The 22,627-nt window shown below is 35.8% G+C and overlaps 1 protein-coding gene and 1 long non-coding RNA gene across 6 annotated transcripts in view; both read left to right on the forward strand.

The window, feature by feature from the left end:
• Positions 1–22,627, forward strand: part of LOC137073273 (MSL complex subunit 3-like) — a 196,930-nt gene that overhangs the window by 119,116 nt on the left and 55,187 nt on the right. The gene's annotated exons all lie outside the window — the stretch shown is intronic.
• LOC137074031 (uncharacterized) lies at positions 12,105–18,824 on the forward strand. Of its 5 annotated transcripts, XR_010904869.1 has the most exons (8): positions 12,105–12,471; positions 12,871–12,949; positions 13,307–13,411; positions 14,916–14,978; positions 15,243–15,360; positions 16,724–16,803; positions 17,975–18,034; positions 18,310–18,824. It is a non-coding gene; the product is annotated as an uncharacterized lncRNA (long non-coding RNA). The 5 variants fall into 5 exon arrangements; XR_010904870.1 differs by lacking the exon at positions 12,871–12,949 and having other exon boundaries at positions 12,106–12,471; XR_010904868.1 differs by lacking the exon at positions 12,105–12,471 and having other exon boundaries at positions 12,480–12,949.

Genomic DNA, 22,627 nt, shown 5'->3' on the forward strand with positions numbered 1-22,627 from the left:
GGTTACACTAGTACTGGGGAGCTAAACCTTTTAGTGCTTTGTAAGTAATAAGCAAGATTTTAAAATGTATGCGATGTTTAATAGGGAGCCAGTGCAGTGTTGACAGAACTGGGCTAATATGATGTTTATGCATGTATTTTTTTTTTTAAACATAAATTTTAAGTCACTGAATTAAGGCCACGCAATAGATATGTGTTCACTAATGAGTGTTGTTGCTTTTATTTTTTAAGACGCTTTTTCTTTACAATGCCCATATGTGTGGAGCTGTGAACGATCATGAATAATGCTGTTATTTAAACATGAAAGAAAACAAAGGAACTAAACCGCATAATGAATTAGCCTTTGAATCTGGTATGTAACTGAGAGGGAGCTAAGGGACAGGACAAAAATATATATGTATGTAGTTTATTTAGAGTATAGTTAACAATATAAAGTGAGAGCCAAAGGCACAATGTCCTATGTAGGACATTAGGATTCATCAGTTCACTATGATTCTCAAATCTGTGAGATAAAAGAAAGAAAAGGAAAACATTATATACTTATAACAGGATCAATTATTGTATTATTAATACTAATAATTTTATTGAGTGCATAGCATAATCAGGAAGGGAAAGCTAGTCTGAATAAATGGGTTTTAAGTCTGATTTTAAGTAAGGGATAATGTACACCCAGCCGGTTGTTATCACAGAATAAACCCTGACAGAGTGATCAGGTCTTGCATCACTCTGAAGGGGTTTATTCTGCGATAACATCCGGCTGGGTGTACATTATCCCGCTTATTACACGGCTACTAGTCTCAAATAAATTAGACACAAAATATTGTCTTGAGATTAAATATTTTATTAGTTCTTACGCAAAGCTTCCGCAAAGAAAAACAGTTCCAAACTGCTTTAAGCCTTTATCTATTGCTGCTAAATGTTGAAAATGAATGCTGAAAGGGTTCGTTCACGCAAAAATGAAACCAAGCCTATGATTTACTCACCCTCAAGTCATTATAGGTGTATATGACATTCTTCTTTCAGACAAATACAATCTGAGTTATATTTAAAAAGTCCAGGCTAACGTTAATCCAAGCAGATTAACAGTCAAATAACGTGCTCCACACGGCTCCGATGGGTTAATAGAGCCTTCTGATTCAAATTGATGCGTTTGTGTAAGAAAAATATCCATATTTAAAACTTTATTAAGGAAACCCGCCTTGAAGTCTTCCATTGTAGCCATGGCTGTTTAAGTATTTAACAGCCACAAGATGGCGCCAGCGATCGACCAATCGGAATCAAGTATTTCACAGAGCCGTGTAATAAATTGAGATAACGAGTTTGAGTTACTGATGTCAACTGGGAGAGAGTTTCAAAGGCGAGGAGAATCCCTGCTAAAAACCCTATGGCCCATAGTGGTAAGATGAGCAGAGGTTGAATGGAGGAGACCCAATGAAGAGGAACAGAGAGTGCAGGCTGTAAGAGATCTGAGAGGTAAGGTGGAGTAAGGTTATTAAGAGTTTTTTAAAGCAGCACTAGGTAACTTTTCAACCTTCATAATATATTTACAAGACTCTTGTGATATTACATCGACTTACAATAGGTTGAATGACACGTCTGCCATAGCCTGACGGGGTCTGTATAGTTTTTAATCATACTTTTAAACTTCGGGTTTCGGGTAGTAACCCGAGACAAAAACTACAAAATTTGACTGCTTTACGGCTATACGTCACTTCCACCACCGCCACCACCCCCAAGTAAACACAAGTAAATACAAAAGACGTACAAAAAATCTTATCATATTTTAGGATACCTAACATGTCTGTGATATTTGTTTATTGGTCTTCCCTCAGGCTATAATGCAAATCGATTTTTCAAATTTGCAGATTCATCTATGGTAGCTTGATATTATGATATTGACAATATACTATGGTTATTATCTACCACTCAAACATTGAATTGAAGTATCATATAGATTCTGTAAAACGGTAACCAATAGACTAGGCTACTAAAATGACGCTGGCTTGTAAACTTGAGCATCGCGATCATTTGGCGTTTGAAAAAAATAAAACCCATGAAATTATATTCATATGACATGCTGAAACATATGCCACTGTACCTGGGATGAAGACATTTCACACGCGACGCAAACAGAACACTTGCATATGAACTCCTCCAGCAGTGTTCAGGGTAGTGATGCGCGGGACCAACCCGTGAGTCCAACCCGCAGGTCCTGCTTTTATGAAATTATTTGGCCCGCCCCGCATCACTGTATATATTTTTACAACCCGCACTGCACCCGTGACCAATAAATAGACATACTAGGCATTCTAATGTAAATGAAAACAGACTTTATTTAAGCCTGAAAGTGCTTGAAAACATTGCCCTGTAAACAAATATGAACCATAAATCAGGTCATACTAATAACAAGATAATGATAAACATTTGCAAAGCACGAACCTTGTCTCTCTCTGCAACTTCTTCACTATCATTCTCCCACTCACTAAACTCATTTATCTTTGACTCAGTCAGCTGGCTGGCAGGAGCTGCTTGGCTATAGCCGCTTTCTTGACGTGTCATGTGACGCCAAAGGTTTGGGGAAATTACGCAAGTTACGTTGCTACGGCTGTCGTATTGTAAACTTATCAAAGAACCTAATAAAATATGAAAAAGGTATTCCCAAATATTTAAAGGTGCCCTAGAATGATTTGAAACAATATATTAAATTTTTCTCTGATATTTACATAGAGGGTATGTGGCTTATTTAAGGGCAAAAATTGTCCAGATACAGTTTTATGGTCCATTTACAACCCTGTAAACTGTCCCTAGGATGTAATGCTGTTTTTACCTTATTTGGAAGGGTCATGAATATTAATGTTGAGCTCTGCTCTGATTGGCTTATTTCAGCAGCTCACAGCAGTTCAGCTTGTGAGTCCTGACCGTCCTGACAGAACACTGACCGACTAAATGACACTTTAAGCAAAACTTCTCAAATGGAGATTGATAAAATGCAGCTTACTTGTTTATTGGTGTTTTCAGACTATCCTCGCGCAAGAAAGAGCTTGTGTTCATGCATTTCAGTAATTAAATCCCCCAAACAGCTTTTCTGTGAAAAAAACCCCGTATGCTATCCGGTGTTTTACCTAAACCTGGCAACCATATGCACGCGAGCTCTCTCTTGCGAGCGGATGATCTGAAAACACCAATAAACAAGTAAGCTGCATTTTATCAGTCTGTATTTGAGATGTTCTGCTTAAAGTGTGTCATTCAGCCTACATTTTAGACTTGTCTTTTTTCGTCAACGATATTGCATGCTTATATAACGTTACAATGTAGGCTAACGTTACGCAGTGACTGTGACGTAGCCTAATCTGAAATACAAATAGGCAAAAACATCATAGGAAACACCATACTTCAGTTCTCAAAAATATAAATATATAATTAAATTTTTACAAATTGAATAGCCTTGTCAAATGACTGTCGTTTTAACTTGAATGGTGGAAAAGGTGATGTTTGCTAGAAGGATTGAGTGAGCGGTCTAAGCAAAGCATCTAAGGTTGTATTTTTTAATACAAAGTAATATTACCCTTTGTCATTAGACACACTATTTAGTTTGGTATGGTACTTGGTGTTTCCTATTGTTACTGTACTAGCATCTTGCATTATCTAGACAATGCTGCCTCTCTAAAGCCCCTTTCACACTGCGATTCCGGCAAATACACGGATAATGCGACCCGGCATTTGTTCCCGGGCCGTTTCGGGAACGGCCCATTTGGTCCATTTGGTCCATTCACACTGCCAGCGAAATACCGTAATATGTGCGCTTTCACACGCAACCCGTAACGGTCCCGGGTCGAGTTGACACGTGACATCCTGATGTGACGTATAATGGCGAGCGATCTCAGCTTCAGCGCGGATAGTAAGGAGCTCCGTGGTCTCGACAGTTTGCGCACATTTCTGCTTGTTTAATTTTAGTTTCTTTTTTATACGAACACTCTCTGCTTAAAACACCGACCAGCTCTTCTGGCACTGCAGGGTTGTATTATTGAAAAAACAAGCTCTAGGAGTCGCACGATAACTACGTACACGTTGCGGCATTAGTTTCGGCTTTTGTTCACACAGCGCTCGTCCCGGGTCGAATCCCGCTATATTACTAGGTCCCCGACCCAGGTCGAATTCGGTAATCAATCCCGGGACGTGGTTGCTTTCACACAGAAGGCGACCTGGCAATGTTCCAGGGATATTGTGGGTCCGACGTGCAGTGTGAAAGGGGTTTAAGAAACTTTCAATTTAATCAGAAATTGTTTAAACAGTCAATAAGTGGATAAAATCTGACTACTTACGCTACTTACTGATTGCAGGAATACAGTTGTAATTGCCACTTTCTTCAGTTTAAGATGCTGAGTGAAGCTTGCTTGAAATGGGCCGAACAAACAAACAATCTTGAATTAAATTATTGTGGTATCGGATTATAAACATCAGCCATGACTGTTGACATTTTTTTAAACATGCTTGGACCGAAGCAAATGTTGGGGGCGTGCATATAAATGATCCCCAACGCTTGCATCACGGTTGGGTTTATGTTTAGAAGCACTTTTTTCCCGTGGTGTTTTGGATTCACAAGATTTACATAAGAAGTAGGAGGCAATGATGTTTGAGACTCACTGTGATGTCCACGTACTGAACTCTTATTATTTCACCATGTTAAATTAGGATGAGATGCGCTCCAGTTCACGAGCAATGCGAGTGGCCTCGAGGGCGCCTGCACGATTAGAGCATGTAACGTTAGTAAAATATGCAGCCGAGAATGATTCACACAGACTCAGCGTTTGACTCGCGCGGCTGATGAGCCTCTCCCGGCAGAGAGTTCAAGCATCTGTTGACTCGTCCCTTCAGCTCTGGCCATCTTGCTTTCAGTCCGCATTAGCTTTTTTGTTTTCTTCATTACAGTTAAAGTAACGTCTGCTTTTCTCTAGTCATTCACAAGTTTCTCACTTCAAACTTTCTTTCTTCTGATCCGTTATGCACAGCGCGCGCGGCTCCCGCTCTGCTTCTGCCCTAATGCGACTTTTAGTCCAGTGCGACGTATGTTATTGCGACGTATGTTATTTTCCTCTGACGCATATTTTGACTGATGCAACTCATACTCCGGAGCAACTTATAGCCTGAAAAATGCGGTAAGCACTGCATTGCAATACTTGCATTTCGCCCCGTCACTCTCATTTTTAAAGTGCTCCCACGCTTTCTTTGCCCGCTTAGAAAGCTGGTCATGACTTCTTCTTGTGGATACTACCCTAACCCTATGGATACTACAAATGTCTGGGAGCGCTCTGGCGGTCTATAGGGGTGCAAACATATATTACAACTAAATTCAAGGCACGTCATTGACGCCACTTGCAAAATGTTTCACTCGGTTACGCAATTTTTAACGGTTAATCGGTCAATTGGTTAACCATGGACACCCCTAGTTACGATACGAGTGGCAAAATTCTGAAAAAGTTTATTTAAAGTTTATTTAGATATTTGTGTGGAACACCATATAAAAGAGAATTACAGAAGTCAATGAGAGAGGTGACAAGCAAATGAACAAGAATAGTAGAACTTTGTGGAGTGAGAAATGGGTGGAGGCAAGCAATATTACGGAGATGAAAATTACAAGACCTGGTTATGTTGTTAATGGGTGATTCAAATGAAAGGGTGCTGTCAAAGATGACCCCAAGTTCCTAACCTTATGGGGAGGAAAAACGGTGGGACCATCAATGGATAAAGAAAAACTACAGTACTTGGAGAGAGTAGATTCATTGCCAATGAGGGCTGCCTTTTAAGTTTGAGAAAATTGGCAGAAAAGCAGACTTTTATTTCATGAAGGCAGTTGGTAAGAGATGCAGGTGGACGAATGCAATCCCGGTTTGTTAATACATTAAACTGTGTATCATCAGCATAACAATGAAATTAAAAGATGATGGAACAATGCTGGAGCTAAGTGAGGAATGAATAATGCAAGTTATTAGAGAAGCATACCAGTCCTTTACCAAATGAGTTGGTATAGGACCAATTAAACGTGAAATATTTAGATTTGTGAATAAGATGAGAAATTTCTTGTTCCGATTAGCACGATAAATGAAGAAAGCAAAGTAAAGGGAAAATCACTTATACACTGTATAATGAACTATAGTGAAGAGTAGCCAAAGAGACCAACTGTTGATGAATGGCATACATTTTATAATTTAAAGGTTCCATGAACTAGGTATTATTATTTATGTTTTATACTGTTGCCTGAGGTCAACTAATGACATTTGTGTGTTTTTTACATTACAAACATCAAAATGAATAAGTAATAGGCTATTATCTACACTGTTTTTGTGGCTTTTTGCTGAAGGCTCCGTTTTGACGGGCATGCCGCACTGTAGACTTGGAAGTAAACGTCCATGGCTAGAATTGGATAAGATTTGCATATTTAATGAGCTTCTGCGCCCTTTTTAATTCACATGAGTGAGGGATTGTTTTGAAAGCAGCAACCAGAATGATTCTCTCACAGGGCTTGCAAAACATCTTTATCAAACAAACACAATAATTTATCTCTCATCCACTCGGGATTGATTGGAATATTATTTTTGTATTACCTGGCCTGCCTAATCGGTGGATATAAGCGTGCGCATATTCATTCAGAGAACGGATTATTTAGCATGCACTCACTCCAAACACTGTCTTCATTTTTAAAAATGTATTTTGTTTATTAAATGCAGTTTTTAATTTTAAAAGCATTTCTAAATTTAGTTCATATTTCTAACAAATGAAATTCTAAGCCAAAATAACGAAAAACAAAACTTTGAGTTACCACCATGCAAATTCAAACATTTCCTTCTTTTAATTAGTGCGTGTATAAAACGCCTATCCTTCCATTAAAAAAAATAGGCTACTGCAGTGCTGGGATATACACAAACTTATGTTGCATACTTTGCATGACTTATGAGAGGGGAAAAAAAACTTTTAGACGCATAACAGCTGTTAATGGAAACACCGTCATTTCACACGTTTGCATGTGCAAATCTGTAATGGAAACGCGGCTACTGAGAGAGCAGTCCAATTTAATTCAAGTGGATTCAGGTAGGTTAGCAAGCACTTTTGACCTATTCATTGAACATAATTTAAGCGTCAAAATGTGGACACTGCGCAATTCAGTTACAGCTTAACTTCTTGAACCCAATGCTGTTAAAACGGAATATACTATTTTTTTTTTAAATATCCACATAAATAACAAATTGTTTGTCAATATAGACCTCCTTAATTGTAGCTACACCTGGGCTTCGCACATCACATTCGCACAGGACCTGTGTGTGTGTGTGTGTGTGTATGTGTATGTGTGTGTGTGTGTATATATATATATATATATATATATATATATAAAATATATATTATTTTATTTATTTTATTTTATTTATTTTATTATTTTTCAAATTATGTGATTTTCGCTTTTTTGCAGAATCTGTTAGTTGAAATCACAAAGAAGCCTCTCCGTGTTTGAGATGGCATTAATTGTATATTTAAAAGCGTATATTTTGAGGTTGAAATCGCCTTGTTTTGTCTGTGTGTATTTCCATACTGGCCTTTGCTATTGCCCCGCCGTCCAAGGTACGCGTGGCTAATTATTTATGCAGCGCTCTGGCCGGCTGTAGAGATGATCTGAGCGACGATGAAAACGGCATAATAAGACTGAATAATTCCCTAATCTACAACTGAGCGAAGATGAAGAAGAGGAAGAATGTATCAGACAGGCGTCAGACGAGTTGGACCGTAAGAAATCAGAGACTATATCAATAGTAACATTTGACAGGGATAAAGGCAGAGAAATGGCTCAGATCTGTATCCGTGGCTTTAGTGTAGTGGTAAAGACGCATGTCATCAAGTTTTGACGCAACTCAATCAGAGGATTGAATCTGCCTTTTGCCACACTCTCTCTACTCCCTTTTCCCATCACATATCAGATCGGAAAGGCATTTATTTTCAAAGAGAATTGAGAAAATGTCAGTGGAAATAAAGCATCTAACATGTGTTTATTAATAAGTGTTTCTCGGTTAGAGTGTGTGGCAAAAGGCGGATTCGAACCACTGATCGATATGTGTCAAAACTTAATGACATGCGCCTTACCCCTACACTACAGCCACGGTTAAGGACTGTACCCACATCTCTGTCTTTATCCCCTTCGAACAGATTCACACTACATCCACTAAGGAGACCCCGGCAAACAGAAAGTGTGCCCGAACGACTTATTTCATTGGAGGCAACAGGATTTGCAAGAATACTTTTCTGTTTCTTATGGAGTGTTCCAGAAACACTAGTTTGTCGTTTTGTGTTCCTTCTAAGAACACACACGTTATTTCATGTTTAGACCTTCCCATACCTACCTATTGTTCTTAACGGTCGTTTTAATTGTAATCGTTAGCATCGTATCACTTGCCAAAAAAAACATTACTATAATGGGCTTTTAGATGGTAATGTTAGCATCTTTATTATTAGTAGTATGCGGTCCGATTTTTCCCATTGCGTCTGTCGTTACTAGCAACCATGCAGCTTTACAGGGGTATGGCTTATCTAAATGAGATGTAAATGAGCCCTATTGTCACTCCCAGCAGGTGAGAACTGCAAAACTTTAGAGGCTGTTTTCTCTCGTTTACACTTTTCTAAAGGCATACATTCAGATGGCCACAACTTCTCCAAATATTATCAGATTTCCATGTGTTACACATCATTGGAAAGCTTGGAGACTACACTTTCAGAATCTGTGAATAACTCAAAATGCACCAGAACCGACTTGTGTCCCTACTTTCCGTGACCGGTCACATATATATATATAAAATACAAAATAAATATTATTTTATATTTATATTACATTTTTACTCATTTATATTGATTTATATATCTCGTGTGCTTTTGTCTCAGTGGTTCAAATATTAAACAAAGGTTATTTAATTTAACAAAGTGTCACACAATACTGTGATTGTAAGCCTGCCAGATGGATATCTTTTTTGATAGCCTTTTAATGAAATTGGAATTTCACAATCACACAGCCTACTTAAATTTAATTGCCCACAACAGAATATTTATTGATTATACTGAATGAAATCTCACAGGCCCAGCTTATTTGTAGTCAATCTTTCCCAAATAGAGTTGGAAGAGAGTTAAAACTTACTAGTACTAAGCAGTGCTGAGGCAGGTGTAGCTCAGTTTGTTCTTTCTGAAGGCTTTTTTTTTTTTTTTGCCAGCTATTGGAGACGTGACATTTGGCTTTGCCACCAAGTTAGCCCTCTCTGCCATGTTTGGAATAGTGGAATAGTAATAGTAGCCTATCTACACTGTAAAAACTGTTACTTAAATTCGACTCAAAAAAATTAAGGCAACATTTTCCAACTACTTTTTGTAAGTTTAGTGAACTTCTTGGTTTTTTGAGTTGGTAAAAATCAGTATTATCTATTTTACTGTATGCTAAAAAATTAAGTAGAGTCTACAAGATAAAGTAAAACATTTGAGTTTAACCATTGTGTTAAAGAGCAGCATATCGACCAAATCATACTTAGTTAAAATAAGTAAAATTTAAAATAAAAATTGTTTTTATTTTAATTAATTAATTTACTCATTCATTTAGACAAATTATTTCTTAATCCACTTTAAATAATTAGTTACCATTGCCATAACTTTAATAAATAAGGAAAGCGATGTATTCGTTTCCAACATTTATTGCTCTATAACAGCTGTCATAAACAATTGGGTACATTTTCTGTAATCAATTTTAATGTAACAATAATGGTAATGTAAACATTTGTAACATTAAAAATTACAGAAACTTCTGACCTCATCTTTAAGTGCAGCATTGAACACCTTCAAAGTTTAATCTGTGTACTCTTAACACTGACATTAAAATAGTGACTCTTCACCTGAGCGATACATAAAATGTACAGTACATTACCTTTTCATAGTTATTAAAACATAATAAATTAATACAAGAACACATTTTTAAGATCCGTTGACCAACCGCTCCACCCTTGATGCATAAATTCATAAAAAAAGGGCCTAGTGAGGCCCATGGTTATGACAGTATTAGCCTACTTGATCAATTTACACTAAACAGCTATCTCTAATGAAAAAAAAAATATTCAAATGAACTGCTATAATGTTCTGCAGCTGTAATAAATGAGCATGGCGTGTGGTCCGTCCAGTACTAATATTGAGTGTAATGTTTTGCTCAATGTTAGCAACCAGCTTAGTAGAGAACAAGTAACCAATAAGTAGGCTAACATACCTGTATATTTCGCTTTCTTTTTTTATATTTCCTCTTTTTTCTTTTTACAATACTGAGCCCCTGATGGCTTTGACCTTTTCATGATGATGAAACTAAAGCACGCTGTAACGAGTAGAAATATAGTGTGGCCCCTTTAAGAGTTGCGCGCGCTCCCTGCAAACGAAGTCTGCATTTTGTGTATGTGCGCACTGAGTCTTGAGTTCCCATGTGTGGGGATTATTTTCTGTTTTCTGTTGCTAACAGTCAGTTATTTTGTTTTATTAAGTAATGCTGTGGACGGAAAGGGAGTTTGTGATGAGAGTTCAGCGGGGAACAAAGTGCGATCTGTTTGATGTTAATCGCCTCCGTGTTTGCATCCACTCCAGTTACATTAAGTGAGCTATCCGCATTGTTCACTCGGACACAAGCGTTACAACGCCACGGATGACGACGTTCCCTGCCGCCCTCTACATGATCTCATTTCATTACAGCAGCGCCACTATCACCATGGCGACTTCACTCCAATAATCGCAACTAATCATAATGCCTTGAAATAGCAAAAGTACGAAATATTAATAATAAAATATATATGAAATAACTAAAAAATCTTGTTGGGGCGGGGGCTCATTGGCACCCCCCAGCTGTTGGCGCCCTAGGCGACCGCCTAGTTTGCCTATGCCTAGAAACGGCACTGCCTTTAAATGACAGATAACAACATAAACCTCTAAAAAAACATGTATCTCAATTCAACCTACTCAAAACCTTACCCAGATAGCAAACAGACGTCGTTTCAATGTTGATTTTTGGTTTTAAAGGTCAGTATCAGTCGTCAATCAAATTTCAACGTTGAATCAACGTTCACTATTTGGTCGGTACATCAGAACGTTATTACGTCGAAAATATAACGTTGATTCCACGTTGAAATGAGGTTGACTTTCCAACGATATACCCGGCTGACGGATATGGTCAAAATAACGTCTAATATATGTTGAAACTTGGTTAGAGGAATCAGACCATCGCCTGAACTGAATTCTTATGGAAATAGGATAGCCTATGTCTTTTAATTCATTATGAAAAAAATATTTAAGTAATCTCCACAAGTTTATAGAAGTGGTTGATATTTAAATGGAAAGTCTTTGAAGTTTGCCAGATTTTTTTTTTTTTTTTTTTTTTTTTTTGTCGTCGGATGCCGACGAATTAAAATTACTAAATGAAAGCAGTAAAAAGAATGAAAGATTGGTGCGTAAGCACAGGTCAAAAACACATGAAGAACGATAATCCCACACAGAAATAATATTTAGGCTACAATACGTGAAACAATTAAATATATTGAAATAGCCTATATTTGAAAATGCATAGAAAATAAAGCTTAAAGAGGATATTTCATTTTATGTGTAAATATGTGTACATAGGCTATCTGAAAATATATTCATGCATCATATAGTTTCAAGTGAGTTTTTGCATGTTTACTATTTCTAAAGCTAGGCTGTATTATATTATAGCCTATATATATATATATATATATATATATATATATATATATATATATATATATATATATATATATATATATATATATATATATATATATAATTCATTGGTAAATATTTTTTATCTGTTGGTATTTGTTTGCTAGAATCCATGATACCATGTAGGCCAACAACATTAGAGAAAATAAATGCAGAGTAATTACATTTTAAACATTAGGTACGTTTTTATCCCTGTGTGCACCAAACCCATCTTGAGTTTAAAATAATTACTAAAATAATTAATTAATTAAAATAATTACCCATCAAAGAACGTTTGAAAAGTGACACTACTGACTTCAGAAGGGACTTTCTGTGGTCAGATGGGGGGGGGGGGGGGGAGCATCTTGACAGCAAACACTTTTGATTTGTATGATTGAAGCTATTTCATGTCTACTATATGGGTTTAAAGAATCTGAAAGCACTAAAGACTGGATCACAAAAGCGTTTTTGTAATAATTACATATTTAATGAGATTTTAAATGATGTCATGGTTTAACTCTATGTTAACTGTATGTTTATTTGTGCAAATGTTGCTTGATTGTGACGTGTTTAATGTGCGTGCGCGTTAATATATTCGAGTTGCGTTCAAACCGTTCAAACACTGGAGCGGCTCGGAGTTGCCATGGAAACTGGGAACCGTCAACTGACAAGCAGCAAAACTGTCTCTCGCTGTTTTCACTGGTTTCAGGTGAGTTTATAGTCTCTAAAATCACACAAATAATACATAAAACTGTTCCTGACACGTTTCTTACCTGTAATTGACACGCTTCTGTTGAATATTTACTTTATAGAAATGGTTACGTGTCTTCGAAAACTTCAGTTAGCATTAGCCGTTTTCAGAAGAGCTAACATAACAGGCTATCGATTGAGCTCTTGCTTATGAAAGTTTGGGCTTTTAATCACATCTTTATGTGTAGAAAACATTTTTTGATAGTTATGCAAAGGTTTAGCTGGTAATTAGTAAGCTAATTTATTTAACCTAAAAGTATGCGATGTAACACTAATCGGTGACGTCACTTACACGTAGCCGAAAATCAGATGAAAACTCATTGTAAACAAATATTGATATCATAAAAAATTATTACAGGACTGAAAAAACCCTCTACAACCTAGGAGGAAGCTCCCAAGGTTTCAACATTTCTCAATGGAGCTTTTGACAGAATAAGGTGAACAGAGGAAGTTCATAATTTAATATGTATTGCATTAATTTCAAAATATATCTCACCTATATCACCATGCATCTGTAGTTTTCTTTAACAAAATTATATATATATATATATATATATATATATATATATATATATATATATATATATATATATATATATGAACAATACTGAATGATCAAACCTTAAAATATAAAATCTGTTATCTTAAGAAATGTATTTATATTATTTACTTTATGTTCTTCCTCTTTTCTACATTTTAACCTCTGCAAGCTAGAGCTTGGTTCATTGTAATAAACCTGGCATTATATATGAAATATGTTTGACTCTTTGACAAATTGCATTTTATGTTCCTAGATCCTCCCATGCTGATGGCCTGCAGCATCCCAGCAGAGTTGAGCACAATCTCCAAGGCTATAAAACCATATGATGTTTGAGTAAGCTCAAGCTCAAAAGTTTGGGGTCTGTAAGATTTTTTATGTTTTTGAAATAAGTCTCACATTTAAAATCATTAACCCCAGGTTGTTTAATAATAATAATAATAATAATAATAATAATACATTTTATGTGTAATGCTCTTTATATTAAAATAAATCTCAAGAAAAAGTGAGATTGTCATTGAAAAGCCCGTAAACTAAATAATCAGCTAAATGAAGAAGGCAACAAATATAATTAGGGATGCACTGTTATGAAAATTTTGGCTGATACTGAGAACTTTATATTTGAAAGCCAATAACCGATATATGAGCCGAACATAATTTTTGTTAGCATTAGTTAACCAACAATGAATTAACAATACTTCTACAGGATTTATCAATCTTAGTTCATGTTAATCTTAACATTTTCAGATCCAAAATTGTGTGTTAAGATTAAGTAATACACTGTAAATGGACTGTTAATAAACAAACATTTTATTAGTAACATTAACAAATGTTATTGCTCTCTGTTCGTGTTAATGCATTAGCAAATGAGACCTTATTTGTGAAATGTTACCAACAATTATATTGCCTAACAAAAACAAAAAAAAAGCCTAAATAATATTGCAAACAAGTCTTAGGAAATATATTATTACAACTTATATTCGCACAAAATCACACACAGGTGAATACCTAAAACTCCTGTGGATGCTCTTCCCTGAAATTGGTACAATAAAGGGCTGCAGGTTATTAACTCAACAAAATGCGTCCTATATGAGATCAATCAGATGTTGTCTACATAAACTTAATATTACGACACATGCTTAAAATGACGCAAATGCACAAGCGATCTTTACTCCTGGTCAGAATGCGTTGGTGACGCGCTCTTCCCACAACAGCACTAAAACACAACTAAACCCAGAGAATTCACAACGTTTTATTACAAAAAAAAAACCTCAATACAGTGTTAAGTATATGACAGTCCCAGTAGTTATTAATGCTAAGCATTTCTGTTTGAACTGCGCACGCTGAAGCTAGACCGATAAAATGAAGCACTTTATAATTACATACACAGATTAAATATAATATTACAACTTACAATGGCACAAAAGGCTGCGAATGCACAAGCGAACTTGACAGTGCTTGTCATGAAGGTGTAACTCCGTGGACTCGCTCTTCCCTCAACAAACGCGCTGCAAATGTTGCACAAAAATGTAGTTTCCTGTTTGAAGTGATTCCAATCATATTTCGAGCAATTCAAGCCCATCATGGCGGACAGCGCTCCTGTGTCTCAGCTTAAGGAAATAAGACATTATCTATCGGCTTGAATATATCGGTCACATTTTCTTATCGGATCAATAAGAATAATATAAAAAAATGCTCATATATCGTCCGATAACGATATGTTGCTGATATATCATGCATCCCTAAATATAATGTAATGTATATAATATATAATAATAGTATATAATAATAGTTATGATAATTAATTTAACTGTTATGATAGCAGGATGTCATGTTCGTTAATATATTTTATTTTATTTCTCTAGGTTTGTTTCGAGTTATGTTTGCCAATGAGACAGAGACCATACTGCACAGTGTTCCACTCAAAGGTATTTATTTATTTATTTGTATGTATGTATTTTTACTAGAGATGCACCGATTTTGTAATTTTGTGACCCACCGATACCAATTTTTGACAATTTTCTTTTAATAATTAACACCATATACCAACAAAAACTACTTTTCTAACACTGACTATCACAGCAAGCCTAGTTGCTGTAAAGGTCTTGAAGTATCTGTCTTTATTACATGGCTCTGTGAAATACTTGATTCTGATTGGTCAATCGCTCATTCCAGCGGTATGTTATTTCCAGATAACACACACCGCTCATCCGGGTACTACGAGTTATCTTGACCGGTTCTACTTCTATGCTTAACGCTGGCGCCATCTTGTGGCTTAAACAGCCGTGGGTTACAATGGAAGACTTCAAGGCAGGTTTCCTTTATAAAGTTTTAAATATGGATATTTTTCTGACACAAACGCATCGATTGGAATCAGAAGGCTCTATTAACCCATCGGAGTCGTGTGGAGCACGTTATTTGACGGACAGCTGCATTTATGGACTTCAAACACAACTACTGCTGGGATTAACATTAGCCTGGACTTTTTAAATATAACTCTGATTGTATTTGTCTGACAGAAGAATGTCATATACACCTATAATGACCTGAGGGTGAGTAAATCAGAGGCTTGGGTTCATCTTTGGGTGAACTAACCCTTTCAGCATTCATTCTCAACATTTAGCAGCAATAGATAAAGACTTAAAGCAGTCTGGAACTGTTTTTCTTCGCGGAAGCTTTGCGTAAGAGCTAATACAATATTTAATCTCAAGACAATATTTTGTGTCTAATAATTATTTATTTGAGACTAGTAGCCGTGTAATAAGCCGGATAATGTCCACCCAGCCGGTTGTTATCGCAGAATAAACCCCTTCAGAGTGACGCTCCGCTTTGCCTCGGGGTCCTGATCACTCTGTCGGGGTTTATTTTGCGATAACAACCGGCCTGGGTGTACATTATCCCTTACTTAATATATGACTAGTTGTTTTTTTCAAATTAATCAGTACAATCTCAGAACGGCTTGGGAGATGAAGTTCATCTGTTCATGTCGTCACAAGCTACTAGGGCTGGGTATTGACACAAATTTCACAATTCGATTTGATTTCGATTCACAAGCTTTCGATTCGATTTTCAATTTGATTCAATACAAATTGATTCTTTTCGATATATATCAGGTTTGTACAATACATGGCAAATTTTCTCAAGGAAAACTAATCTCTGAACTAATGCTGTAAACTATGGGAGTCAGTTGATACTACATTAGCATACTAAATTAACTGATTTGTATTCAAACACTTAAATTACACAAAATTTTGTTTTAAATAATAATGTTATAATATTAACTTTACAATTACATAATCATATTTCTACTCTAATTAGTATATATATATATATATATATATATATATATATATATATATATATATATATATATATATAAAAACATTTAAATGGTGTCTGTCATAAAAACTTGCCAGATTTATTCATACATACATTAAATATAGAAGAACATTAAAAATGACAAAGAATAACCCATGTAATGTGGTGCATATAATTAGCAAAATGCTCCTCTCTAGAGTAAATTTTTCTAGCAGACTAACGAGTTTATGGACACTGGATAAGTTTTTTCTGTAAATGTGACGTTACATGACATTGTTTACAATCCGTTACTGACATGTTTCTCAAGTGATACGGATTTCATTAAGTTGTCCTGTATCTTTTAACACACTTTCAGATGCTCATCCATGTTTATTTGGCACTGGTTCTCTTGAGCTGAGCTGCGGCAGAGCAATCTCACATCACAACACCAAAACGGTATTTATGTTTTTAAATTTTGTTTAAAAAAAAAAAACATTTTCAAACTGAGACTTTGTAAAGTCTTAAAGCACATACATTTATTGCGATTTATTTGATGGGAGGCGCACTACAATGTTTATTTCATTCATTAACTGAAAACAGATTTAAGAATGAATATTGTTTTGTAAAAGGGAGATTTGGATTGAAATCAATATTTTTTTACCCAGCCCTACAAGCTACCTTGCTTATGATAATATGAATATAGTATTTACTCAGCATACGTGCACATGGCTGTGTCTCTTATCTAATCATCTCTGATGATTTTTTTATAATCCTAGATTTTTTTTTTTTGCAGTTCTTTTAATACAGTTATATTGTAAAACTAAAATCCCTATTTTCAGTTTGCGTGCTAGATTTGTGGCTGCATTTGAAGTTCTTTTTCGCTAATATATAAGAAAAATAAATATTACTGTCATATGCATGTCAGATAATAAAAATACTGTACTAAATACAGTAGTTTACTGTATGTATTTGTTCATGTTCTATTAAGGGTTAAGTCTGAAGCACACCATAAAATAATTCTAGCAACTCATACAGAGCTAGTAGTATCAGATCAGTACTCTGTATCGGCCGATACCCTGAGCCCAGGTATCGGAGTCAAGAAGGAAAAAGGTTATCGGAACATCTCTAACTACCTATCTACTGCATGGAGGTTGTAAGATGGCTTCAAGAAGATTTCTGAACTGAAAATATGGACTTGAGGAGGATAAACTACTAAAATAACTTATTTATTTGTATTTTTAGATATAATGTGAGGATTAGAAGAGGTGTTTTATACAGTATTTGTCAGGATGGTTGTTATTTTGTAAGATTAGTGAGAGGCTGTACCTCCCATTTTTATGTCTTGTGTACTATAACTTTAGAACGGGTGCTGCTGGATTCCTTTGACTTGATTGAAAAGTTTTTCACTTTCTACTCTCATTAGCTCATGATATAATTTTTATAGCATTTATATACTACTACTATTACTTCTGCTACTACTACTAATACTATTATTATTATGTTAATATTATTAAGCAAAGTTATTAACAAAGATCTTTAAAAAAAATAAAAATAATGACCTAATTAGAAAATGACTTACTATGAAAATACAGTTTTACTTATATCTGTCTTTCCTTTTACTTTACAGCACATCACTGACTTTGTAACACGGATTCAAGATTTCCACCATTCCATTTATCCAAATGAGGTTAGTAAATGCGTGGAGGTTTTTTTATTCTATATGAAAATTAAAAGAAATGTGACAAGGTCACTGGTCTTCTCATAAAATGCCATGTTAAAGCAATTTTCAGATGGGTGAGTTGAGAAATCATTCCTTTTGGGGAATATCATACCACAAATATTGTATATTGAGCTAAATTGAAATTGAAATTGGAAATTATCATTTGTGATACTGTATACCAGAGAAGATGCTTTATAAAGGGTATGTATGATGGATTTAGAACTGTTCTATTTTTATTGCAGGTTTTCAGGGTTACCCAGTTTAAAGGCATCAAGACCCCAGATGTTTGCCTGGACAGATGTACCAACAGTCCACCACACCGACCTCTGCTTTTGCATAGATGGCTGATTTACTACCATGTTCTGTGCTATATTATTATGTGTGTGTTGCTATTATTACAGCAAAACTGAGCACCGGTGACAGTGAAATGTGTAGTTTTAAAGAATAGTCACACATCACTAAATGTAAATCATACAGAAATGCGCATGACTGGCCAAAATTTTACTGATCTACAAACGTTTGAGCCTGAGTTTCTTAATTTGTAGAATTGGATTTGTGCACTTGCAATGAAGATTTTAAAAAGGTTGTTTTGTGTTTGGGAATGAGAAAGGAAAAAAAAACTACTAAGCTTGCAACTCTTAACTTTTTCTTGATGATTTAATGGAAATATTGTCTACAAATTCCACTGTCACAGTTGTTCAGTTTTGCTACACTAATACTAGATATCAGTATAGTCAATATTCAGATCTCTTTTTTTCCCAAGCACATTTAACAATGCCAATTACATCAAACTTCTTAACTATAAACAATATACCGGTACTCATCAAACCTGCACCTATTTGATCAAAAATACAGTAAAAACTGTAATATTATGAAATATTACTACAAGTTAAAATAATTGTTTTCTATTTTAATTGACTTCTGTAAATCCTGTGATCAAAGCTGAATTTTCAGCATCATTACTTCAGTGACACATGAACCTTCAGAAATCATTTTGTCTCATAATAGTTTAATCAATAGTCTCAGTCACAGTTAGAAAAGAAGCAGTGATAGTGAATTGTGACAATGTTCTGCCTAAAATCTCCTTTGTGCCCTAATAAAAATAATATAGGCTATTTGGTGCAAAAGAACATGACCAGTTTTATTCCTGAGTAAATATCGCATTTGTGTAAATTGGTATATAATTAAAATTGGTATATAATTAACTTTGATATTTCTGTGTATTTGAGTGTAAATGCCTTTTCTATATTGTAAACCCATACGAAAGGAAAATATATTTACCAATATATTACTTGAAATATATTATAATATATTGTAAATACATGGAATAATATATTGATGGTATTATACAATATATTATATATTTCTGTAATATATTGCAAAATATACAAATGATTGCCGCTTTCATATATTGCAATATTTTGGAGAATAAAAATATTAAATCCTATAATCCTATATATGTGAATATATTGCCTAATGTATTACATATTTTCCAATATACTGCAGCATATTTTTGTTTCATAAGGGAATGTTTTTTATACAGAAGGTTTGTATACTCTATGTAGGCTATTTGTAACTGTATTTGGTAAATATTAAAGCAATGTTAACTGAATGTGATGTGTGTATTTATCTATTAGTATTAAGTATTTAAGATTTTAAAAAAAGTAGAAAATGACTGTTATACAGTTGCTTCACCTAACTGAAATCAGCATCAATATTAGGTATAAACCATTAGATCGATTTTAAGTTGATTCTATAACGTTGTTTCACCCAACTGAAAATCAACATCGTTTCAACGTTAGGTAAGCAAACCAATTACGTCGATTTTATGTTAGTTTTGAATGGCGTGTCTGACGTTGGTTCAACATTACTTCGATGAGCAAAACGATGCCGGATCGACGTCGGAGATCAACGTCGTTTCGATGTCACGAGAAACGTCGTTTCTATGTTGATTCAATGTCAGTTTGCTATCTGGGTACCTACTCCATGAACTTTTCCTCCCAGTAGATTTGGTGGTCTTCTAAAGAAGCAACACAGATGAAACAAAAGTTTATTTAGGAAAATATCAGGATCATTGATGTTAATGCAATGCAAAATAAATATATAATCTTTTTACTAGATCAAATGGTTTCAAAATATTTCAGACAAATATATCAACAGATTAAGTTAAAGCATTTAAAACTGATAAAACAATGTTGATGCGGACTAGGTCCATAAACAGCTGCTTTGCAACACAACGTTATACACATTTACTAATTTTCATGATACCACGTTGCAGAGAGACACCAGGAATATATTATGTCATGTCCTCAAATTTTTCAGCCATGCGGGGATAACAGTAACTACAAACCTAACAGTTAACGTAACTTTTATTGTTAATTTCACGACCTTCGGTAGGCCTTATGCGTCGCCAGCAAAACTGACAAACTTAATGCTGTCTGAAACAGGCAACGCTTTTACATTTTATAGTTAAAAAATGTGTGCTCATTCGGCTAAAACCTAACTTGCAATGTAAATAGTTATACTTACACCGGTTGCACGTTGTAAGATCCTCAAAAACTCCACAGAAACCCGAAACTGGTCCGGTACAGCCAGGTGACAACGAGCAACGATCTCGTTTTACTTTAGATATAAACACTTAAATAGAGTTTTGTTGAAACAATTTATTCAAAGTAAAGCTGCAAGCATCGATGACGGGCCCAAGCCGGTGGCACCACCACCCCGGTGGCATCAGCTTAACTGTGCACAGCAGGCAATAGGCATTTTAATATGGGAAAAAATAAAAGGACTATGTCAAAGTCATTTGAATTCACCAGATTAACTGCAGTAACTGGTGCTGCTATAACCAGGAACCACAACAGTTACATCTATGTGATCAATTAAATGTTATTCACAAATGAGTGCAGAATACTGTTCAAATGCTGATGTTGTATAATCCTTCCTTACATTTCTTTTCACGTGTTTTCGATCTACCGTAGCTTTTGTTTGTTTACCAATCTTTCACAGCAAAAAGCATGCCTGTTTTTATTTCAATATGTGTGGCATTCAATAATTTCTTTAAATAAAACAATTAATAAATAAAGCCAAATCACAGAGTGTGTCAGTGTCAGCTAAGAGTAATATGTGGGCCTAAATTTTATGGAAGTTTATTATAAATAGCCATTTTTATTAAATCATGTGAAATTTACTTTTTTAATCCATTTAAATGTAAATTTACATTTATGCATTTAGCAGACACTTTTATCCAAAGCGACTTATGAAGAGGCAGAGAAATGCAAAGTGATTGAAGTGAGTGATTCTGTCATGCGTATGGAGGACGGAAGATTGTTCCACCAACCAGGAACAGTGAATGAAAAAGTTCTGGAGAGGGATTTCATGCCTCTCTGTGATGGTACCACAAGCCTCCACTCGTTAGCTGAGCGAAGGCTTCCAGTGGGGGTGTAGACTCGTAGGAGTCGAAGTATGTGGGTGCGGAGCTTGTGGTGGATCCATAAGCAAGAGTTAGAGCTTTGAATTTGATGCGGGCAGCGAGTGGTAGCCAATGCAAAGAAATGAAAAGAGGTGTGACATGAGCCCTTTTGGGATCATTGAAGACAAGACGTGCCCCAGCGTTGTGGATCATTTGCAGCGGTTTGATTGCACATGATGGAAGTCCAGCCAGAAGCACATTGCAATAGTGAAGTCTAGAAATGACTAGAGCTTGGACAAGAAGCTGTGTTGCATGCTGCGTAAGGAACGGTCTGATTTTCCTGATGCTGTGCAATGCAAACCTGCATGACCGAGCTGTCTTTGAGATGTGGTCTTTGAAGGACAACTGGTCATCAAAGATTACTCCAAGATTTCTGATTGATCCTGAAGGGGTAATGAAAGATGACTCTAGCTGGATGGTGAGGTCGTGTTGCAGAGTCGGATTAGCAGGGAAGACGAGCAGTCTTTGCTAAGTTGAGCTGCAGGTGATGTTTTTTCATCCATGCCGAGATATCCGGCAGGCACTTTGTGATTCATGCAAGTACTGTGGGATCATCTGGTTGAAATGAGAGGCAGAGCTGTGTGTCATCAGCATAACAATGATATGAGAGGCCATGTGCCTGAATGATGGGTCCCAATGATGTTGTGTGAATGGAAAATATGAGAGGTCCATGCACTGAGCCCTGAGGAACCCCTGTGGTCAGTTGATGTTCTTTGTATATCTCTCCTCTCCAGGCCACCTTGAAAGACCTGCCTGTGAGATAGGACTCAAACCAGTGGAGTGGAATCCCTGTGATGCCCATTGATGAGAGGGTGGACAGAAGAATCTGATGATTCACAGTGTCAAAGGCAGCAGATAGATCAAGGAGGATGGGGACTGATGATTTGTAAGCAGCTTTTGCTGTCCGCAGGGCTTCAGTAACTGACAATAATGCCGTCTCAGAGGAAAGATGAAGATTAAAATCGTGTGTGTGGAGGTGGGAACTGACTGCTGATGATTGTGGTTTTATCTGTGACAAAATGGGCAAGATTGTCTGCAGATAGAGAGGTGGTGAAGGGGGACAGAGGAGAGAGTTGAAAGTTCTGAAAAGT

Source organism: Pseudorasbora parva, chromosome 4 (genome assembly GCF_024679245.1).
Source record: "Pseudorasbora parva isolate DD20220531a chromosome 4, ASM2467924v1, whole genome shotgun sequence".
Lineage (NCBI taxonomy): Eukaryota > Metazoa > Chordata > Actinopteri > Cypriniformes > Gobionidae > Pseudorasbora > Pseudorasbora parva.